Source organism: Microplitis mediator, chromosome 9, assembly GCF_029852145.1.
Source record: "Microplitis mediator isolate UGA2020A chromosome 9, iyMicMedi2.1, whole genome shotgun sequence".
In the NCBI taxonomy this organism is placed as follows: Eukaryota; Metazoa; Arthropoda; class Insecta; order Hymenoptera; family Braconidae; genus Microplitis; species Microplitis mediator.
Window position 1 is genome coordinate 17310462 of NC_079977.1, and position 25681 is coordinate 17336142.

The window sequence follows — 25681 nt, forward strand, 5'->3', positions numbered from 1 at the left end:
TTCGTATTTCTTAAATATCTCAGAGTTTATTTGACTAAATGGTCTAAAATTTTTTTGAAAATCTAAGTTCAGAAAATATCTTTCGAATGCCGCAAGAACCATCTTAATCGGTTCATTCATCAAAAAGATATGAGAGGTTTACACACACACACACACACACACACACACACACACACACACACACACACACACACACACACACACACACACACACACACACACACACATACATACATACATACATACAGACATCGCTCTGAAAATGTCAGAAGAGCATCCTAGCACCTTCAAATGTCGACATATGATAAAAACCCGGTTTTCGAAAATCGGGGTGAAACCAATAACTTCCCGAATTTTTTGAAAATCGTCGTTTTTCTCAGCGGGAAGTGAAAAAATTAAATTTCATTGACCGATAGCCTCAGCTATCTTTATAGATAGATTCAATCATTTCTTTTAGGAAAAACATCTGCGAATCGGTTGACCCTGCGGACCAGCTATCATACGAAATAATAAAAATTATGCGTGATAATAAAATTAATGCGTCGCTTTTCAGTTATGCCTCGATAAAAATTATTTCCATTTTTAACTTCCCGCTAAGAAAATTGAATATTTTCAAAAATTCGGGAAGTTATTATTTTCGGTCCGATTTTCGAAAATCGAATTTCTATCAGATCTTGACGTTTTGAGGTTCTAGGAAGTTATTCTGACTAATTTCAAGATGATGTACGAGTGTATGTATGTACGTACGTACGTACGTGTGTATGTAAATATCTGTATCTCTTGAACGGATCGACCGATTTTGATCGTTGAGGTGTCATTCGACGCGGTTTTTTAATATCTAAAAGCTGTGAAAATTCGAGCTTAATCAGTAGTGTGCCTTCGGAGAAATTTCAAAAATAAATCTTTTTTAAAAATGTTTTTTTTTGATAACTTTTAATTTGCTAGATGGATTGATTCCAAAACCTATTCGGCTCTAAAACTTTATAAGCCGCGTCGAATGCTACCTCAACCATCAAAATCGGTTCATTCGTTCAAGAGAAACCGTTGACGAAAGAATTCAAAAAAAATTTTTTATTAGTTTTTTTGGAATTTCTCGAAAACGACTGGATAAATCAATTTCGAAATTTGACCAGCTTCAGAACTTGATAAAACGCGTCGATTGCTACCTTAACCGTCTCAATCGGTTTATTCGTTTAATAGATATCGTTGGAGAAAAAATGATAAAAAACGTTTTTTTTTTCGAAAACAACGGCATCCAAAAGTATTTTTGAGCTCGAAGAGCTCGAGAACGTATTCACAACAATGTTATCGAGCCCAAGGATCTCGAAAACAGCGGGAAGTTTTAGGGCTATTCCGCAGGGTCAACCGATAGACCGATTTTTTTTCTCCCTACCAGGGCTTCGCTCTTGGACCCTACCCGGGCTCTGCCCTGGACCTCGCATTTCATCTAACGTAAAAGACCTAGTTATTGACCCTGACCTAGTTTCTGACCTTTTCAACTTTTTTCTTACTAACTTAAAAAACTATAACCTTAAAAAGAAAATCAGTTTTTTCTTAATTTATTGTAATTTATTCTGAGCCTAATTAATGGCAATTTAAAAAACATGGAAAATATTAACTGAATAAAAACAAATATTTTAGCCATAAGTGGCTCAGGAAGCCATTTTTTAAGTAGTGTCTAAACAGTTTACGTTAAGAGGTACGATGATTGAATCTGTGCACTAATTATCATGTAAGTAAAAGAATTTAACTAAAATTAGATGGATAGATCAATATTTAATTAAAATTTATTTTAATACATTTATAAAACTTATTAAAATGAGTTTTGTTGTTGAAATTTGAGGCTCAATAACTAGGCTCAATTTTAAAGGTATGGTGGAGTTGTTGGGCCTAAAATTATAACTTACTGCGATCGAGGTTGCTGTTTAATTACTTGACTATAAAATGTAAAAATAGCAATATTTTTAATTTTCTTAAATTATTTTCTACTATTATTCATGATACAGTGATAAATTAACATTTAAAATTCATTTTTAAAAATAAAAGATCATAATTAGATCTTGAAAGTACATATTCTTGGAGTGATAACATTAATGTAAAAATAATGGCAATTTTAATAGTATTTAAATTGTTACGACTCTTTTAGTTGAATAATATTTTTAATATGATAAAATTAATTTTTTCAATGTTTCTTTATTTAAGCGTTTAAAAAAAAACGAGCTATGATTTTTAAAACCTCAATTTAATTATTAATCTAATTCAAATAATTATTTTACGCGCATGACTTTATTTGACAAATCATAAACCAGTCGATAGAATTATTATTTTTCTCATTAAATTAAATCTTACATTCATTATTATAGCATAACCCCAACCGGCGCTCTAAAAAGGTCAGAAACTGGGCCCCTTACCTTAAACACCTACTTCATCATCTTATCACCGCTAACTTCACTCTCGTGGGCAACCGACAACTTACCGCACTTGTTGCACAATATACTATGAAAAAGTACAATGTTAATACCGTAAAAAAAACAAATCAAAATCTGGAAAATAGTTGACCTTGTGGGCCAGAATTCTATTAGAATAGAACGAAAATTGGTCGAAAACACCGCGAAAGTTTATTATTCTCAACACGCAGGCCGCAAAATGGCTCATACATTGAGTCGATCAATTTTCGGTTTTTTCGGGCCTAATTTTTGACCATTTTTCGTCCTAGCTAGAATTTAGCCTTGTGTTCACTAGACCTTTTTACGGCCGAGAAAAAATTTTATTATTATTTTGGCTTGAAAGTTTTTTACCCGGTTCCCCTTCTATTTTGCATAGTCGTCAAATATTTCAAGAACTTCGTGATTGATTTATCATTCGATTTCATTATCAATAATTTTCCTTTTCATCCTATCAGTACTTCTTCCTACCAATTTCTGCGATTGCAGTTTTACTTCGTTCTACTTCACATGCAATTTTTTTCCCTGTAAAATCTTTCATTAAAACTTTATGAAATATAGTTTTAAATTGAAGAGACTAGAAGTTACTTATGTAAGATAAAATTACCCAAAGTTCGGATGCGAAATCGAATCTCTTTGGGGATGTACATACGTTAGTAGTTGTTTGCAGAAACAGCATCTCTATCTGTATATGCGTTTTCGAGTGCTTAGTTTATATCCGAAGAGTAAAGGAATTGAGCGGAATGAGGATTCGGAAATACGATGACTTAGACGATAGACTAAGACTTAGAATACACGTCGTCGTTTCTACTAAACTGCTCAACTATTTGCGGTTGTGGTTTATCCGTCTATATTTATTCGTGTAAATATATATATATTATATGAATACGCAATATATACGTGATTTATTAATCAAGATAATGAATTCCTACAATAAAATGGTTGACAAATGCGTCATGAAATTTTGATGATTAATTACATTTCTTTATATTGTTAATTTTAATTTTTTGTATTTGATTGAAAGAGATAGAGGAAAATTTTAGGTATTAAATTAATTACATTAGAAAAATTTGAATAAATGTGTAATTTGTTTTATTATTCATGAGCGAAATATATATTATTGAATTATTTTACGTTTTGATTAAAGTACGCAAAGACTGACGAATTATGCAACTCGGTGAATTCGCTTGGATTTACGCGAGATAATTAATTATCATTTTCATGAAATTGTAATTATGGGTTCGTTAATTTTGAATTGTATTACGTGAGAAATGAATAAACAAACGGGAAAATGAGACGAAAGAAGAGAATGGCATTTTGTCATTAGTCATTAACAAATTATGACTGCAGAAAATCGATGAAAATATTATATAGATGTACGTGTATATTATAACGGGTTATTCGCTACCAAGGATCTGCCGGAGTAACGTCCGAGTACACTTACAATTGGCCACGTTGTTCAATATTTATTAAGGTGGGCGCCAGGTGATTTGATAATCATTAATGAACAAATTTTATGTGATACGGGGCAGGGTGGTGAATCACAGAAAGACCAGACACTTAATATTGCGATAAAATGATTGTTCAGAATTGAAAATTTTATTATCCATAGACTGCCTTTTTTTCATACATGTCACCATTTTTCATACCACTGTCACGCCAAAATGATGCAACCACTACTCGATGGAACTACTCGATGTTATTCAAAGTTATATAATACAAATTTCTGAAGTTATAACAAAAGATCTACTCTCTATAAACGGATTAGTGAAAATTACCATTTGGTAGTGAGTACACGAAAAGAAATGTATTGCGTTTATCACCATACACTCATATACTATTGCATTAAGTACCATAAGTATAACGGATAACACCATAATACTAGCGGCGTTTTCTCCTATCCCGGGAAAAACGAATCATATACGACCATATATGGCCGGATATGACCATATGTAGTCATATATGACTATATATAGCCATACATGATCATATATCGTGCTATATTTTCAAAAAAATAATTGATAAAATAATGAAGAAAAAAAAATCATGACAATCAGATGTCTTATGTATTCTAATAGTCTCTGAAGTAGGTCATTATTTTTTTTCTTTGATGAAAAATCGTGGCGTTGGATAGGCTCAATCTTGGGACCTTTAGACTCAAAGTCTCACTCGCTAACCACCGCGCAGAGTGATGAACATAAAATACAGCGTCTTTTGTTACTCATGAATAATCTCAGTTACGGTTGCTTTGTTACCCACCGCGTGATTAAACGTACACGGAAAGAAAATTATGGGAAGTTTTGCTATGCATTATGGGAATGGTTCCCATAATGGTATGGGAATAGTACCTATACTATTATAGGGATCGTTCCTATAATTTATAGGAATAGTTCCCATAATAGTATGAGAATAGTTCCCATACCATTATGGGAACCATTCCCATAATGGTATGGGAATAGATCCTATACCAATATGGGAACCATTCCCATAATATTAGGGGAACTATTCCCATATCATTATGGGGAATATTCCCATATCATTATGGGGACCATTCTCATAATGGTATGGGAATCGTTCCCATAATATTATGGGAACTATTCCCATAATGGTGTGGGAATAGTTCCTATAATGTTATGGGAATGGTTCCCATAATTTATGGGAATGATTCCTATAATTTATAGGAATAGTTCCTATATATTATAGGAATGATTCCCATAATATCATAGAAAGTATTCCTATAAATTATAGGAACCATTCCTATAATTAGAGGAACCATTCCCATAACGTTATGGGTATCATTCCCATAATTATAGGAACTATTCCTATAATTATGGGAAACATTCCTATAATTATAGGAACTGCTCCCATAATTTATGGTTGTAATTCCTATGATGATATAGAAAAAAATTTCTCAAAATTATGGGAACAGCTTCCATAATTTTCTCTACGTGTAAACAAATAATTTCTTTTTTTTTCATTAATTTTTTTCGTGACTATAATAAACTGCAAAGGGTTTATTTTTGTGGTTTCTAATTCAAAATTTTTCGCCCTTTAATACAATACCAATTTTAATAGGGCTTTACAGTAATGTATATAAGTTATTTGATGAAAATATACGGTGTCCCAGCGACCTTGGTGTAATTTTATTATTTATTTAAAAAACGCGGGGGAGTTGAGCTTTTTTATTATTATTTTCGTAATCTGCGGATTTTTTTACATAAAATAGAACAATAAAATTCCACTAGCAAATTAGGTTCTACAACGGGTAAGAGTAAAGTCAGTGGACTAAATGGTCATACATGACCATATATGATTCGTTTTTCCCGGAATCCGTTAGAACTACTTTGAATTTCATTAAACTTTTAAAACCACATACATTTATAAATTCTTGTTTGTAAGAACAAATAGATTCCCAAAAAAGAAAATTTAGATCTAGCTAAATCTAATCACAACTACAAAGATCGGAATTTTCTATGATTTCGATCTACATTGATCAAATAAGATGTTTTCAAATTAATTCAGACTTTTGAAGATCATTTTGATCTATAATTACTTAGAAGATTTTATTTCAAAGAGCTTTGAAATTTCCACAAAGATCAGAATTTTTATTTTTTTGAGTTTAGGGATTTTTCGTTTTTTGTCTTGAACTTCGTAGACAAAGAATGGAAAGCCCAGATTTTCGTAGATCTTACTTATGTGTAGGATTTAGATCACCGCAGATCAAAATAATTTTTTCTCGAGTTCTTGTCTAAATTACATACATAGTTGTATACAAATCGTTTATGGTCATAAGTTAAAATATTACTCTCTAACTCATATACATACAATTGAGTGCTATAAGTTTTTCTGTAGGAAATTTATCGCTTTTAAAAAAAGGTTTCCTACGCTTTTTTCGTAAATCAAACCATTAAGCTGATATTGAAGCTTAGAGTCTGATATATTCAAAAAAATAATGCTTTTCGTTTAAAATTTCATAACTCATTAGCAAAAAAGTATATGCCTACACACTATACACAATTCTGTCGAAAATAAAATGCTCTACAAAAAAGATCTCTTATATTTATTTAATAACCCTAATCATTTAAGAGATATTTGCGCTCGAAATATGAAAAATTTTTCATCTCATTAGGGCGGAATTTTATCTTGTGTAAGTTTTCTTTAAACTTAAAGCTTAAATATCTTTTGAATAGTCAGGTTTATTCAGAAGACACAAGATACCTTTTTTGAAGAGCAGTGACTTTCCGACACAAAAATGTTACTAAATTAATATCAATTATTATTTAGTATAATTTATACTGTTACATTCTGGCTTCTCAACTTATGAGACAGAATATTTTTAAGTTACCAGGTTGACGTCGTTAGGGTGTCGATAGTCCCCAGGTGCGTCAGCTGTTGACCTTCCTTTATTTTATGATATAAATTTTATGGACTTACCGTGATGGAGATTATGGGCCCCATAATTCGGCCCAAATAATCCTTTTCTGCTTAAGCCGGTGCGTAGTCGTCCTTGCCGGTGGCCTTGAAATGGGCTTCGGAGTAATACCTGTAGCGAAGGTCGTGGAATGGAGTGGTCCCCGAAGGTGGTCCTCGCTGGCTCACGTCAATAGTTGGTAGCGGCGTTTTACCGCTGATACCCGTCCAAAACGTGGGTTGACCTTGCGGTTGATGGTGATTGTTGGACACTTCACTCAACTCTGACGCCGCGATACCTGACTTTGGTAACTCGTTTCGAATGACCAACGTCACCGGATCGAGGAGTACTTCCTCGGCAACGATCTCTAAGCGGGGACGTTGGTGAATTGAGCGACCGAGATCCTCGTGGATCGTTCGGATAATCCGGCGTAATTGGGCCTTTTTGCCCCCTCGTTTCATTTTTGGCATAAGCTTGGGATGATGCTTATGGATTACCTGTACAACCGGTAACAGCGCTCAGGTAGTGTACCAGATCATCGGTGTCAGCGTTCCCGATAGCAAGACAGGAGGTGAGGATCGCTGGTGTCAGCGTTCCTCAATGTACAGGTGGTTTTTAATGATAACTACTACGTAGGTAGTAGTGACAGCTTTTATTGCTCAATAACGAACGAAGAGGCAGGACCAAGTCAACGTGATTTTGATCAGAGTTCTTGGCCCTCTTAGATCTCGTGATCGACTGACTTGGTGATGTTCTTCGTTGTTATTATACATTCATCAAAATGTCAACGTTGCATCTCAGGTTTCCTATGAGAGAATCGTCGTGGCCCGGGTCTCCTGTATCGTCATCTGTTTAGACTATTCTCGAGCCACGGCGATTCTCTTATCGTAAGAGATTTCCGTTACATTGTTGGCGGTGAAAATAAATAATTTCGTCAACAAAGTAACGATTTATTAATTTATTTATAATTCTAAGAAGTGTCGAACCGGTTATTCGCCTATTGTGGCAAATAAATAATTCGAGACTTCGAAAAAAAAATTCTTAAAATTTTTAGTTAACGATAATTAAATCCAGAACGTAACAATACTGAATAATATTAAATTAAAATAATAAATATTCAAAATTATCAATCTAATAGTATTTAGTATAAATGATACAATATATATTTATTATTCTCTAAATTTGTCATTTTATTTTAACAGCGCGCGGAATTAGAATGAGTCCATTTTTAACACCGCTCTTTTTATAGTGGAGTAATTTCACCACCGGCTCACACAATTGCTTGGCTGTACATCGACACTTATTTCTTCATGCCACGTATTCCATTTACTTAGCGATTGAAAAAGTGAAGTTGAAAACAAATTAATAAAAAGGAGTTCAAAATTACTAAAGACTGTAATGATACATTATGGTAATTGCAAATAAATCGTAAAAATTATAATATTTTTTGACATGATAATTAATTTAATTCGAGCGTTTTTGCGACCAAATTATCAATTTTAGATATAAAGTGTACGGATACACAATTGTCAGAAATTGAATGCTCGAGGGATAAAGTCATTACCAATCTATGGATATTTTGAATATTTATGGAATTATTTCAAGTCTAAGGCAGCTGTTTCAAATTTTGGAAATAATTATTTCACAAAATTCTTAAAGAGCTTCGAAAGTTTAGATTTCTGATTTAGAATTGAAATTGGAATAAAATTTGTTTTCTAAAACATTCAATTACTGGAAATATTATAAACGATGTTAAATAATTTTAATACTTACAATGGTGTTTTTATTTAATTGCCTATGAACGAACGAATTGAAGAAAGTTTTTAATTTTAAGTTTTTTCGAATGATAACTTTATAATTAGGTTTTTATTCATTAATCAATACACTTAATGCATGAAAGTTACAGATTTATAATTATTAATGACAAACAACACCATATTTATTCTACTTTAAACTGTTAAGCAGCGGTTTAATTTTTTGAAGAGTTAATCCGTTATCAAATTTTTAATTTCTGGAGAATTAAATATCGATTTTAAGAAAAAGTTGAATTAATTTATTTTGTAGATACATTTACGCTCTACAGAAAAGATTCAAGTTTTATTTTGTGTATCATTGATCCTTATTAAGATATTTAAGAGTTTAAATTATTATTTACTTAGTGACCAAAACTTGCGGTGACACCTTTTTTGAATATCATCGACTACTATCATCAAATCCACATCAACCAACCAGTGAATACTAATTATGAATTTACTACTAGTTTGATACTTGGTTTCGAGATAACAATCACTCACGGCTATTGAGAAGAACCATTCGCCCAGGAAAGAAAACAATTCTCGGTTGCGATCTCAATGACATTTTATTTCCGAACCGTCGCCTCATCAGAACTTGATTGCGAAGTTTTGAATATTTATGAAAAAGCAGTTCGATTGCAAAAATGACCACACTCCACAGTAAAATCACCCCAGTGAACATGTAACTGAACACCAAATTATCAAAGTCAATCTGCTCATATTTTTCTTTTGCTTTAATTTTATTAATCTTCTTTAATTTTTTCGAATATTCTTTGCTCGGTTTGTCAAAAAAATAGTCAGCTAAACCTGTTTCCACCGATAGTGCAGCAATTTTATCGATTCTATCTTTTAGCGGCCAATCCTTCCTAGTCCAGTATGCGAAATATTTACTAAATATGACGTCTTTTGAAACATATAGATTTTTTAATCTTAAAGCGTGGCCTAATTGAATTCTAGTCAAATCAATGCATGCAATAGTTGAATTTTTCTGAGCCTGATATGCGCATTTATTAAGATCTTTAAGATTTGATGGATGCAAATATTTTTTGTCCTCATCAGTAACCCACAATTTTTCATTGATCATATCATTCTCTAAAAGACCGTCAAAATATACGTGATACTTATTGTCACGAAGATCTTTAAGCGACTCGACGTTACGTCGGATTGGTTTTGACAAAATTGCGGATATTTGTCCCTGAAACTTGGGCATTATTATGAATATAAATAGAAATTCGGAGAAGTAAATGATTTTCATAGACAAACGGTCCATTGGAGACATAACTCCCATATTGGCCAACATTCTCACCACGTCCATAATACTCTCACTAATCCTGAAAGTATTATTAATTAATATGACCACTAATATCAATAACAGAAAAACAATTGAAAGAATAATGAATTGTAGATTGTAAGTTATTTCGCTGATTGCCGTCAAATAATTCGACTTTCTAGTCAAAATTGAATATTCAAATAAAGTATACTGTGTTATAACATCCGTAAACTGATAGTTAGTATCTGCTAATTGCGCTAACTTATCGTGGGCATCATATTTTTTTTGTACTAACCAGTCAATGTAACCATCATTTATGATTTTTTTGGTAATACCATAATTCGAGAAGTAAGCTAAATATGTTGCATTAATGTACGGAATTAATGTGTACAATGTTGTTGATTTATTATCTGTCATCATTTTCATATAATTTTTTACCATTGTTTCTTTTTTAACTAAAGTTGTATTCGGAAAGTTCTCAAAAGATATTGTTCTTATTTCATAACGGTTTAAGTATTTTGTTTTCTTGAAAATTATATCCTGACATATTTTTTTTCCTGTAATTGAAAATATAAATATTAGGTGAGTGTGAATCATGTTCTAATTGAATCAAATATAACTATTTGATAATACGTTCGAAACGAATAATTTATTAAAATAAAATAATTCTAAAAGTTTCGGATTATTCGTAACTTTTTAAATTGCTCGATTCGAAACGAAAAAATTCTGATCAGCTTTCGAATATTCAATTTTTATTTACTGGAGAGCTTGGTTTTCAACGTATCCAAATTTTTTTTAAGTAAATTTGTGTCGCAGCTCTATTTACCTTGGACTGAAATCCGAATTATTGAAAAAAATATTACCATGTTTAGTCGTTCAAATGAAAATTATTGAATTATTTGTAAATTTATAAGTAAATAAAAGAGGTTCGCATTATTCGAAAACTCACGAAGTTCGAATCAAACAATTCGATTCGAATAATTCGTAAGTTCGAACTCTTCACAGGCCCGTTATAAATACATATGTAAATATATATAGTTCTAAATAAATTTTAAAATATATAAAACACAATTGTTTTGCAAACAAATAAATACCTTTTGAATATTTTAGACTGTAGAATGTCCATTTCTTTTCGGCTTTATTTATAATCGAGTCACTAGCATCAACTGGGACCCACGGTGACGGAGCGTAATTTGTGAAGGGATTTAAAGTGTAAATAATCGTCGAATCTCTGTCATTGTTATAACACAAATAATATGCAGATAATAAATTATATTCCCACATCAGTCCTAGTACGATTTGAGCATTGATACAAAGTGGATCTTTAGTCATGTCGAGAACAAAAAACGGAGACTTAATACTCCAGAGTTTTGATTTTCCTAACTCTCCAATCAGCGTTGCCAGTTTTGGAACCGATTCAAACAAAAGGACATACGTCGGATAAGCAGGAATGTGCCCTTTGATTTTAGTTGGCCTGACATCCTCGTTAATTATAATTAACGACGAATCCGTATTATGAATATCAGTCGGATTTTTAACTTTGTCATCGTCATTTATTAAATCAGCACTTATTACAATGGGATTTGAATTATTTGTAAAACATTTCTCCACTATTTCTCTCTATCGGTAATAATAAATAAATTAAGAATTAATCACCAATTAGAAATAAATTTAGAAAAATTAAATTAATAATAAAAATTACCGCATGGCTAATGAGACGTTTTGATGGATCGTCTTCTGATGGAGGCTCATAAATTTTTTTATTACTGCACGAAACATTGACAATAAATAAACAATAATAAAATAATATTATTTTATTACACCCCATTATTCTGACAGTATAACACAACAATATTCGATCATTCTAAATTCAATTGAAGAAAAAAAAACTGAATGAAGAGTTTTTCAAGTACGTCAGTATACTGTGTAAGCAGAATAACTACTGGCTTTTTAAATGATCACAAAAATATAGAAACACAAAGGGTATCTATGACAACAGTTGTCACCGCAAAAATGCATTTTTTTTTGACAATCTATCGTGACGAAGTATCTATATTTGTCGTTATCTAAAGGCATCTTTATGTCTTTTTAATATTTGTCCTGTCCGCTTAGACAATCAAGCGCTTGCAAAGTGTGTACCTATTTGTTTGTAACCAATTAAGTCACCCAACAACTGATTTCATCTTTCAAGGTCAGCTTGAATAGTGCATTGAAAAAATATGCATATGTATTTGAAACCATAACAACGAAATCGATATATAAATTTAACATAAAAATATTTATGTCTCCAAATAACACGAAAGCACTCGACAGACTTTTGCTGGCACCCATAATCCGGGAAAAACGAATCATATATGATCATATATGGTTATAAATGTAAATTGGCAATATGTGGCCAGATATGACTATATATTGAGACAAATCGCTTTTTATAGCCTCTAACAAATTTTTATTACTTGGACAGAGCAGTGGGCTGGAGTTCTTGCAAAGCAAAGACCTCAACTTACCTCATGGCTTACAAAATTATAGATCTTTCTGACTGTTGGTCAAATTATTATTTATAAGTTAATTAATAATACTCTTGTTAAACTATTTAGGAATCTTACCAATAAAATAGGATATGAATAGGATGAACAGAAAATAGATAAAGTGGAGGATTAACAATCGCAATGATTGTTTATTGCCAGTTATAATAAAAAGCCGTGTGGTATCGTGGGACACCAGATATAATCGAAGTTCCTTATTATAAAAATATTAATTTCAAGTTCTATTCGAGGTATAAAGGAAATAATTATTCGGGTATACATTTGTTATTCCAAAATCACATAAACAAATAAGGTTAAAAATAAAAAAAAAAATTTATTTGAATAGTTTAATGATCGGGTAACAAAAAAGTTCGGAAGCATATTTGTCATAACATTATTTATTTATGAGATATAAGCATTGTAAGAAATAGAAAATATGCTAATTCTCACAAACAAATGCGTGTAGTGAGAGAACTACAACAGATAGACGTTAGGTTAAAAATTTATAAGAAAGCTTCAGTCATACTGCATTAAAACGACTAGAAGGTCGAAAACTGTATCTGCAATAGTTGCAAAGTTACAGCAATTTGTTTGTTGACAAATCGAGTCAGTGCTTGGACTTGGTCGTGATCCAAATAGAGGTGGGTAGTTCCGGGAACATTCCGGATTGAACCTGGAACGTTTCCGGAGCGAAAAAGAACTAGTTCCTGGAATCATATCCGTGGAACTATTTAATGTTTTTAATTCTCAGAAAGGTTCAGTATTTAGAACGTAGACATGCAAAATATACTAGTATACACAACATTATGCTATGCGACCTATGTGTTTAAGACGCATGCACGGCGAACTATATCATTTTATACTAAATAGAGAATGAATTATGATTGGTATTCATCTCAAAGTTCCATAAGAAATCACCGATCAAAAATTATTCTGTTGCTTTACTGCTGGTTGGTAATGACGGCAGTGGTGGGCAAACAAGAACTAGTGAGTATACTAAAGTGAATTTTGAGGAACGATCGGATACGTATCTGACAAAAGACATAGTTCATGGAACTATACAGGCCCGGAACTACCCACCTCTAGATCCAAAATCAGAATGGTTCTTAATAAATTGAAAAAAATTTTTTTTGACATTTTGTTGCAGGTTGCTGTTTTTTTAATTTTTTCATGTTCTAGAAAAAAATGAAAACAAAGATAAAAAATTGTTTATAACAAATCTTTAAATAAATAAATGAATAAATTTTTGACAAAAAAATTTTTTTTTGCTATTATATTTAGAAATGCAAATTATGATTTTAAAAAAACGATTCCTTAATTATTTACTGAAATAATCAAAATATGAAAAAAACGATTACAAACAAGAAGATATTGTTTTTAAAAAAAAAATTTTTTTTTAATTATTATTTTCTTACGCTAACAATATGGTGAAAAAAAATTTTTCAAAAATATTTAATTAATCTATTTGTTTATAAAAAGTTCATAAACAAATGGCATGTAAAAATTTGAAAAGTAATCATATAATACACTGTAAAAAATATGTTTTTTTTTCAATATATTATCATATATTAATGCGGCAAAAATATAAATATTATTTTATATATAGTGCAATATATCACATTATAATATTCATATATTCTAGAGTATGTTTTTTCACTTATAAAGTTTTTTGATGCGGGTACTAATTATCCTACCAAAAACAGATTCTCTGTATCAAATCGTGCCGAGTACACATTTAAAATTTTTTACAATTAAGAAAAGATTCTTTTTACAAAAAAAATAAATCAAATCGAAAAAATACCAAGTACCTAATATAATTCAAAATCATGAAAAACATTTTCATAGAATTGAAAAAAAAAAATTTCAATGTACTTGGTGTGCCTATAAACTGGAAAAAAAAAGAAAATTCAATTTTATTAAAAAATAACTTATATGCAAAATCAATTCTAGAAATTAATTTTGCTTAAATAAATTTAGTAATGCACACCAAGTACATTGAAATTTTTTTGTTTCATTTCTATGAAACCGTTTTTCATGATTTTGGATTATATTAGGTACTTGTTATTTTTTCGATTTAATTTATTTTTTTTGTAAAAAGAATCTTTTCTTGATTGTAAGAAATTTTAAATGTGTACTTGGCGCGATTTTATACAGAGAATCTGTTTTTGGTAGGATATAATATTCCTCTGTCATATGTTATATGAAGATAGAATATTTCTCTATTGACACACGCGCTCTCAATCTACTATTAATTAATTGAATGTTAAATTTTTTTTTTAATTTTTTTTTTATACTTTAACTATTTTAAAATATTATTTACTGATTAAATTTTTTTACTTGTTCGAATAGAAGTTAAGACACTTTCAAAACATGATCATCTAATACTTCAAATTTCAAAAATCGATAATAATGTACCATTCAATTTAGTTAGTTAAAATTTTTTTATATTTATAAGAATAAATGAAAAAATCATTTATATTGAAGATTAAATTTTTTTTTTTTAAGAACTTTTAATTCGTAAAAACTAGATTCTAAAGAGTATCTAGTACAGTTCGGTTTGGGTGAGGCTCTAGTGATAGGTAAAATTCCTATTTTATCCATCACTGAATCTTCAACTCGCGCCTAACGACCAGAGACCTCCGATCGAGCTCAACGCGTGGCTAAGCGGTCACCCAGCCAAGTAGTGATCATGCTCGATGCTGCTTAACTTGGGTGATCGCCCGAGCCACACGAGAACCGATCGGCTGTCTCTGCCGCATTTAGACCTTTAATATTTTATTTTAATTAATGAATAAGTATAAAAAAAAAAATTTTTGTTCTGATACAGTAAAAAAAATTGCCTTTGAATGAATTAAAAAAGTCATTATATCATTACGTACCTTACGTATCATTTTATTAAAATTTTTCAAGTAACCAAAACTGGCACTTAAGTGGCCACAAATGGTACTTCTACCCTATACGAATTATAAAATAAAATTTAAAGTAGATATTAAAAATAATAGGGATCAATGTCCAATAGAATAAATTAATTATGCTTTAATTATAATTATTATTTAAAATATTGGAACTAGTAAAACATAAACATATATAATAGTTATTGGCGAAACATGTAGGGTAAGTCATAATGTGTCAGCGCGATGCGTTTAGCACGAGTTGCAGGTGCGCAGGCTTGAGCGAAGCGACATAAACAGCATCGACACTTGGGCTGTGGCACCCAGTTACATTGACTCTTGGGTATAGTAGTCCCAACGAAAACGTTGTCCTAAAATGGATAGTGGGGGTATAGGAAAAACATGCTAGGTTATGGTAGTGGGGCGACGACTTTTTGGTAGGAACGACTATAATAGCTACTAGAGTTGATAAAGAAGATATTAAATTGTCAATTAATGAAAACCAGTTAAAAATTTTTTTTATATCGAGAGTTTTATTAATTGGAGAAATACATCTTTAAATTTTCAATGTATTGTTATAATTATTTTCCCCGCATGATTAGCCTATGTATTGCTGATGAGTTATGCACGTACCTTGAGACCAATACGAACTACATACATTTCCTTCACAACAGCCATAACCTGCTGATGGATGGCACTAAAAAAAAATATATTTTAATGATTTTTTATTTTTTAGTAGAAATTATTGTCGTTTATCGAAAGGTACACTGAGAAAAAAATTCAGTAAATCTAACTATAAAATGACAGTTAAATAGCGCTCTAACTATTTTTTCGGAGTTACTACAACACCAATAGATAGTTATTATAAATATCTCTAAGTAGTTATGTTAAATATTTTTTAGTTCAATTAACTATATAAATAGTTAATGTAACTGATTTTTAAACTTGTATTCAATTAATAATTTTTAATTTTTTAAACTGAACTTAGGTAGGTAATTCATCTATAACTCTTTCATTAAAGCAAACAAAAATATTAAGTATCATTACAATGTTTTTTTTAGTTAATTCAATGAATATTTTTTAGTTAAATCCATTAAATAAATAATTTTTTTTTCGCACAAATATACCATTCACATGGTTTTAATTATTAAGTAGAGACTCTATAGAGTTTTGAGTAGAATTAATTTTTTTTTGAAAGTTCAAGTTAAATTTTAAAGATAAATTATTTATTGAACCATCAATAATAAATATTAATGTCTTGATGTAATATAGGATAAACTATAATACAATCCAAAAATGTAAGTATCACTTTGTCAAATGACAGAGTTGTACTGATGCCGAAATTGTTTTTAACTTTGGAATTTAACAGTTCTGAGATATATATCTTGCCAGGGACACTACACAGCGGCTGGGCGCGATCTCGTGGCGAGCATCGAACTACTCCCGCTACTGCTGTCTGGTACCGGTGACTTTCCTCTCCTCCATACATATGTTTTCTCTCAAGAAATTTTTCTCTTGGTTTAAGCAATTTTATTTAGATATTAACTCGTGTTTTGAACATTTTAATTTTTTTATGATTATTTGCCTTAAACGCAAAATTTAAACATAAATTACACATATACACGCTTGACAGAGGAAAAATTTCTAATTCGCACCGCTTAAATTTAATACAATACTTAGTGTAATTTTCACACCACAATTTTTACACAGACATTTACACTACACCGAGTCCAATAATATTTTACAGTGTAGACAAACTAAAATTTGAAAGACGCATTTAGGTTTTTATAACGTACAAATGAAGAACCTTATTAGCTAAAGGAAAAACTTTTGTCAGCTATTAATATTGATCCTAAATGGTTTTTAAAATTATCCGATATTTTTGCGAATTATAACTACATCAAAAAAGTTTAATTCGAATCAAGTAAAAATGTTCTTGATTCAAGAAAAATCTTCTGGCACCAATAGTCCAGTCGATGCGCACGAAAAAATGGTCAAAGATCATTTTTTCGGTGGGTAAAGATCGATTTTGAAAAATTTTTTTTTCAAAATACTAGAAAAAATATAAGGAAAAAAGTTACCATAAATTTGGAGGGTGATCTTTTTTTTTTTATAAAAAAATTAGATGTAAAATGAAATATCTCTAAAAGTATTGAGAAGTTATCGAGACAAACTGGTATCATTGTTTTTGGGATTTAATAACGAACAAAATGAATTTTGAACGAAGTCTCTACGACGAATAGTTGCTGAGATAAAAATTATTAAAGCGCGAAAAACGAAAAAGCGCGTCATTTCGTTCGCGCGCGGATAAACAAAAGAGTGTAACTCGGCAGCAAATCGATATTTTAACAATTTTTTTCATTATTCTCTTAGTAAATCATATATCAACCATAAAAAAATTTGGTAACTTCCAAAAAAATTTTTTCGAATTTTAAATCTAAAAAAAGTAAAAATCACTTTTTGTTAAATAAAAAATAGAAAAAAAGAAAAATAAATAAAATGACCTAATGGATAATTTTGTTTGAACCATTACCCAAATAATTACGGGTAATGACAGTTAAAAAAAATTTTTTTTTCATAAAAAAACCCGTTTTAAAAATTTTTGAAATTTATCAACAATTAAAAAAAAAATATATATTTTTTTTGATACGACAGAAATTCATCTCGCGAAATTCTGAATCGAATGGTATATACGAATTTTTGTCGATTTTTTGAAATTTTTCATTTATAATTTTCAATATAAGGACTTAGAAAAATTTCTTGCTACGGGACTTTAAAAAAATAGGACTTCGGATATCTTCGGGAATTGCTAGAGAGAGAAAGTAGGCATAAGACGTAGTGTCGTTTTCTAACGGATAATGACTACTTTCTCTCTTTGGCAATTCCCGAAGATATCCGAAGTCCTATTTTTTTAAAGTCCCGTAGCAAGAAATTTTTCTAAGTCCTTATATTGAAAATTATAAAGGAAAAATTTCAAAAAATCGACGAAAATTCGTATATACCATTCGATTCAGAATTTCGCGAGATGAATTTCTGTCGTATCAAAAAAAATATTTTTTTTTTTTTTAATTGTTGATAAATTTCAAAAATTTTTAAAACGGGTTTTTTTATGAAAAAAAAATTTTTTTTAACTGTCATTACCCGTAATTATTTGGGTAATGGTTCAAACAAAATTATCCATTAGGTCATTTTATTTATTTTTCTTTTTTTCTATTTTTTATTTAACAAAAAGTGATTTTTACTTTTTTTAAATTTAAAATTCGAAAAAATTTTTTTGGAAGTTACCAAATTTTTTTATGGTTGATATATGATTTACTAAGAGAATAATGAAAAAAAATTGTTAAAATATCGATTTGCTGCCGAGTTACACTCTTTTGTTTATCCGCGCGCGAACGAAATGACGCGCTTTTTCGTTTTTCGCGCTTTAATAATTTTTATCTCAGCAACTATTCGTCGTAGAGACTTCGTTCAAAATTCATTTTGTTCGTTATTAAATCCCAAAAACAATGATACCAGTTTGTCTCGATAACTTCTCAATACTTTTAGAGATATTTCATTTTACATCTAATTTTTTTATAAAAAAAAAAAGATCACCCTCCAAATTTATGGTAACTTTTTTCCTTATATTTTTTCTAGTATTTTGAAAAAAAAATTTTTCAAAATCGATCTTTACCCACCGAAAAAATGATCTTTGACCATTTTTTCGTGCGCATCGACTGGACTACAAGTAAATAATTATTTTACAATTTTTATCTTGAATCAAAATTTTTTTTCTCAAGTCAACATATTTTTATGCTTAAATCGAAAATTTTTGTACGACAGTTCAGTTTAAGTATTCCAATTTATCTTAAATAATTGATATAAATATGTATTTCTATTTTCAAAATATTTTTAACAACTAAAGTTTTCTAAAAAAATTAAGATGACAAATTTTTTGGAAAAAAAAATTCTTTGAAAAATAATTTTTTTAGAAAAAAATAATATTGCAAAAGAAATATGTTTGAGAAAAAGTTTTTGATAAAAACTTTTTGGCGATTTAAAAACATTTATTTACTCAATCATTAAGTTTTGAAAAAAAATTAAAAATCCATTTCCTGCCTACATTTAACTCAATTACAGTAACTTGAAAATTTTAGTTCCATTGACTAGATTTATATTTATAACAACTATTTTATTTTAACTTTAAATCAGCAGTTATAATAAAAACAATTTTTATTTACATACACTAAAAAAATTAAGTTATAGTTAATTTTAAAATTCATATACTATCAACTAAATTTTTTTAGTTAAAACAACAATTTTCGGAGACTGAAAAATTTTAGTTGCTTCAATTAATTTTTTTTTAGTTTGAGCAACTACTGAATAGTTAGCCTTACTAACGCATTAGTACCAGTAACTAATTTTAAATAGTTGAAGTCTTTTTAGTTAAAATGACTATCGACTTTTCTCTCAGTGTATAATCAATCAATTGTTATTTTATCAACTGTCAAGCGACGTACTTATGGGGAATAAAAATCTCTAGAAAATCCAGTCCTTAGCTTTGAAAAGATAAAGTTGAAATTTAAAAAGTCATGGTACTTTAAAGTTTAATATTTTGTCCAAAAATATCTTTGGAACGAATCAACTGATTCGAACACAATCGAAAGGTTTCACCAGGACTTAAATTGGATTAGATTTTGAAGTCGATCGGTTAAGTAGTTTACAAGTCTTACGAAATATTAAAATAAAGAAAATTTCTTCTTTAATTTTTGTTGCATAACCCGTAAATCGCTCGACCGATTTATTTCTGAGTTTGATTGGATCTAAGTCTCAACAAGCTTTTTCGATTTGTCACAAAGCATGCACGTGCAAATCGGTTTATTTGTGTCGCAGATATCGTCGGACAAACATTACTTTTGTTCAGCGAAATGAATATTACTCGCATGAAAATATATGAAGCATTCTACACCAAATCGGACGGTTTGAAAAATTTTAATTTTTCATTTCCGCAATTTATTTTATTTTTTTGTCCCCATCAAAAGACTCTTTTTCCGAGATGTTGAGGTTTTTTCGATTACTGGTTCAAAAAATATCGAATTTTGAAAAAACAAAACCGCTTTTGACGTTTTTTTTGCTGATAACTTCTTAGGGAATCAAATCAAATCAAAATACTCACTGAATAAAAAGAAATCGCTTTTCCATGTACTTTAAAAAAAAAAACAAAAAAATTATTTCAAGTGTTTTAATACGTGTTTTTTGATTATTAAAATGTAAATTGCATTTTTTAAAGTAAGTGCATATTTTGATTTTCTTCAAAATTTTTACAGTAAACTACTCCTTAAACCGCAACTTTTTAGGCCGGTCTGGTAGTAGGCTCTCGATGGCTACTATTTTTTTTTATTTTTGAAAATTAAAAAAAAATTTTTTTTCTCTATTTTATCAAATTTTATATTATTAAAAAAGACTAATGATTATTTTTCTATACAACTTCCTGCAATAAATATTTTCTTGATTTGGATAAAAGTTTTTTAATAATTAACCATTTCCTACGCTTGCTATAATAAAAAATATACGTGAAGTTTTTCAAAATACGTTGAAAGAGAGAAACCAGTGATAAAATTTGATAAAATAGAGAAAAAAAATTTTTTAAAATAAAAAAAAAATAGTAGCCATGGAAAACCCACGACCAGACCGGCCTAAAAAGTGGTTCGAGTAGTAGTTTACTGTAAAAAATTTTAAAGAGAATTAAAACATGCACTCACTTTCAAAAATGCAATTTAGATTTTAAAAATCAAAAAACACATATTAAAACACTTGGAATAATTTTTTTGTGACAGACACTTGAAATCTACGACATTTAGCGCCTATAGCCGGCAGCTAAAAATATTAGATAAGATACAGCTGGTAAAAAAGATACCTAATCGTTCTAATAGTGACGTCATCATCGTATCAAAAAATATTTTTTGGTTACATGTGCGATAGCAAACGACCAAGAAATATCGAAGTAACTTAACGAGCCATCTTGTGACGAAATTTATCATCATTTTAATTCGTCCACTTACCGACTTCTCTCTGATTTTCAACAAATACTCAAAACAATCTTACCTGCCATTTATAGGCACTAAATGTAGTAAATTTCAAATAGCTGTTTGCCCATTCAACTGTTTCCACGAAATTTGTGTGCGTTATACGATTATCTGCGTGCGACAAGTAAACTTGTCGCACTCAAATTTACTTGCCGCATGCAGATTATCGTATAACCCACAAAAATGTCGCGGTAACAATTGAATCAGCAGAAAGCTACTTGGGGAAAAAATCAGCGAGCACTAAAATAGTACTCATATCGCATTAATAATAAAAAAATGTATGTTCAATTCGCGCGGTGTTGCCGATTACCCACTCGAGCAAATGAGCTCACTTCGTTCGTGCGCTCAACTTTGCTCTCGCAACTTACCGCACTAGTTGTACAATATACTATTATCGATTTTTTTCGAAAAGTACATGAAAAAACGATAGTTTTTTGTTCAGTGAGGTTTTTTGATTTGAACCATTCCCTATTAAGTTATCAACAAAAAACCGTCAAAAAGCGGTTTTTTTTTCAAAATTCGATATCTTTTGAACCGATGATTGAACAAATCTCAAAATTTAAGATAAAGAGTCTTTTGATGGGTACAAAAAAATAAAAGAAATTGAGGAAATAAAAATTTAAAATTTTTCAAACCGTCCGATTTGGCGTGGAATGCCCCATTTATATCTTGGCAAAATGGTATATATCCGGGTTATATATTTAAAATTATCGTATATGTATATCCTATTTTGCCGGCATATATTTCGGATATACATTTTTGCGTATGGGCATTTCGTCCAGCTGTTTTTTGAGCTCGATGAGCTGAACAGTTAACTAATATAATAATAATGTTTTCGAGCACTCCAAACTCAAAATCTGTGGGAAGTTTTGGGGTTGGCCCACAGGACCATTCATTGCTTAGATTTTTTTACTGTGTTATGGTAATTACTCACCCAACCGCCTGGACATGCTGCATCTGCACCAGCATGAGCACCAATCAATACGAAAATCGATAATAATAAAATTATTTTCGACATTTTTTTGATTTTATATTTTGAGCTGTAAAAAAAATAATTATTTTATTTTAATGTTGCAGCTAAACTATCGAAGATATGATAAAAAAGTACTGTAATTAATGTATAGAGCATAAAATTATCTATAAAAAATATTTGACTTTTTTTTCGTATATTCAATAGTATAAAAAATATAATTAAAAATATATAAGCAATTATAATTTATTACCGATCGTTGTTTTCGAAGTTTTGTAAGCTTTTGTGTAATTGATCTGCGGATCGCTAACTTTTATATGTTGAAAATAGTGACCTACGACATTTTCAATGATAATTATGTTGTTGTCATGATGTGGTTATAAAAAACTTTAATGTCGATAATAATGATTTTGATGAGTTCTTAAGTTTCGGAATTTTTCACTTCTTTAACATCCCACTTTTATATAAATTCAAAAAAATCTATTCTTATCTATAGAAATCAATATCACAGAAATTATGAATCAAAACTCGGTGGAACATAAATGAAAGTTTACCCGACTATAAATTTTCAGGTGAGACCTATTGAGCCCTTATTGGTTTGTCCTATCGGAACCCCACATAGGGATGTCATGCAAAGACCTATCGGGCTCTTATTGAGCAGTCCCAGCTGGGTCCCAATAGGGAAATCCCAAAGACATCCCACTAAGGCATCGACGTTAAAAAAAATCGGTCTATCGGTTGATCCTGCGGGCCAGCCCTAAAACCCCGCAATTTTCGAGCTCCTTGAACTCGAAAACATTGTCGTGTATACATTTTCGAGCACGAAAATACCTTTGTGAGTCGCTGTTTTCGAAAAATCGGTCTGTCAGTTGACCCTTTTTCCGGATCTATTTTTTCCAGATCTATTTTTTCCGGTCTATTTTTTCCGGGTCTATTTTTTCCGAGTCTATTTTTTCCGGGATCCTTCAAAATCGGTTCATCCGTTCAAAAGATACAGGTATTTACATACATACATACATACACTCGGACATCATCGTGAAATTAGTCAGAATAGCTTCCTAAAAATTTTTTTTGAATCTTTTCGAATCCATCTTAATCGTTTCTTTCAATCAGGGATGCGCCGTTTATAGGCCAATAAAAATTGCCATTGCTGAGCCATTAATCGACATTCTTGGCCTAGTAATGGCCCGATCTAGGGCCGATTTCCAAACTTTGTATGGGCGGCCCCACTTAGGACCCAGTTGGGAAATACTGACCACAAATTATTTTATTATTGTTTGGATTTCCCGATTGGATTCTGATTGGGCCATCATAAGGATTTCCCCATTGAGAATGCCCCATTTGGGCCCAATGAGGTCCAGATACATACGCTGGCCGATCCCAAAGTAATTTCTAGTCGGGATTTCCCTTGAACCCTTGACTTTAGCTCGAGCCCAATAACGATTCTCAAAAATCAATTTTCCCAAAAATTGGCCTCTATCGATATAGATCTATATTGATCAATATTTTAGAAACTGTAATTGATCAAAACTTGATCAACCCAAGATGAAAATTAATCCATGAACCTCAAGCATTAACTTAGCCCATAATAACGGCTGTCAATCTTTATTTTCCTTGAAGTTATGATTTTTTAAGGTTTTCAGCTCCAAATTATAAAATTAAATTTCCCGAAAAAACTTTGTCTATGCTGGATCTATATAGAACGATATCTCAAAACACTGAGAGACAAATTAATTTGAGCCAAATAAGATTTATTTCGGGCAAATAAATCCCATATTTGAATGGACCCAATCAATATTCATTTAAGATAAAAAAATTCATTTTTTTTTGACAATGATATGGTTTATTTGAATGAAATAAAGATTTGTTCATTGATAAAAAATCTGTACTTGGATGATGGCATAAAATTCTATAACTATATTCTGTCGGAATTTTACCGCTTTACAACAAAGGTTTCTTAAATTTTTTTGATAACTTCAACCGTTTAAGAGATATTTAAGCTCTAAGTTGAAAGAAAACTTTCACAAATCAACTAAAAATTTCGCTCTGGTGATATAAAATAGGAGACCTTCTTTGTAGAGCGGTAAATTTCCGTCAAAAAACTGTGAAGAAGCTAAGTATGTATTTCTTTGCTAAAGAGTTATAGAATTTAAATCGACAAACCTTATTTTTTAAATATATCAACTTTGAGCTTCGATTTCACTTAAATGGTTGGATTCAAGAAAAAGGTGTAAGAAACCTTTTTTGAAGAGCAGAAAGTGACAAAATTTCAAACAAAAATGCCAATTTTATTGAGCAAATCAAACTTTGATCTTCAATATCTCGTAAATGGTTGGATTCACGAAAAAAAATAAGAGATCTTTCTTGAAGAGCGGTTAATTTCTTACAAAAATAGGTATTATTTTATAGCTTTACACTCATTTTCAAGCAAGTAATAACATTTTTCTCATTTACTAAAATGGAAAAGTATCATTACTTCGGCAGGGTTGAACGGCATTAGAATAAACTTTTTTATTTTTTTTTATTATTTTCGGATCACAAATAAATACTTTATATCATGGCCAAGTAACAAAATCTAATTTGGGAAATAACGAACACCCTAATCTATATAGATCGATATCTCAAACACCGTTGATAGAGACTTGATCGAATCAAAACATAAATTATAACAAAAAATCAAAGCTTTAAAACGAGATCATAAGCAAGACGATGTCTCAATTTTCCTAGAAGTTATGAATTTTCCAAGTTTCTATTCCGGAATCTAAAATTTATTTTTCTTGATAATATTTATACTGTTATATATTTTAAACTTTTGCTATAGATCTTGCGTTTGAGGTCTAAATGTCAAGGATATAACTAATATCAACGGATTAAAATGTCAAGGAAATTAAAAACTTCGATAAGTCGTTTTAGTTCACTCGCAATTGATTACTGAAATTCATTTCAAGTTCAGTATTATCTAATCTTGCATAGATAAGACATAAATCTGAGATCACTCTTCTAATAACTGGTAGTAGCCGCGGCGCTCAAGCAGAAAAAAATAATAAGCCCAAGCTTGTGCCAAGCCTCGTGAAACTTGGGCCTAGCCTGGCAATCAAGCTTGGCTCAAGCCTGGTTAAACTTTGGGATAATGGCCTTAAGCTAAGCCTGGCTGCCAATGCTTGGGTCACGCTTGCCAAACGAGCTGTATGTATGTATGAGGCATATACTTAACTAAAGCACTTCTCATAGAACTCATTCATTTTTATAAAATCTCTATGGGAATTTATGAGAATCTATTGGATTCTATGAGATTTTCTAACCAGGGATGTT

The 25681-nt window shown here is 30.5% G+C and overlaps 1 protein-coding gene and 1 long non-coding RNA gene across 2 annotated transcripts in view; one reads left to right on the top strand and one right to left on the bottom strand.

The window, feature by feature from the left end:
- LOC130674217 (uncharacterized) overlaps positions 1-25681 on the top strand; it is a 161749-nt gene that overhangs the window by 101403 nt on the left and 34665 nt on the right. The gene's annotated exons all lie outside the window — the stretch shown is intronic.
- On the bottom strand, positions 15848-24547 carry LOC130675111 (uncharacterized). Its single transcript, XR_008991215.1, has 4 exons — positions 24533-24547; positions 22623-22703; positions 22334-22439; positions 15848-16031 (listed from the first exon to the last, which is right to left on the bottom strand). It is a non-coding gene; the product is annotated as an uncharacterized LOC130675111 (long non-coding RNA).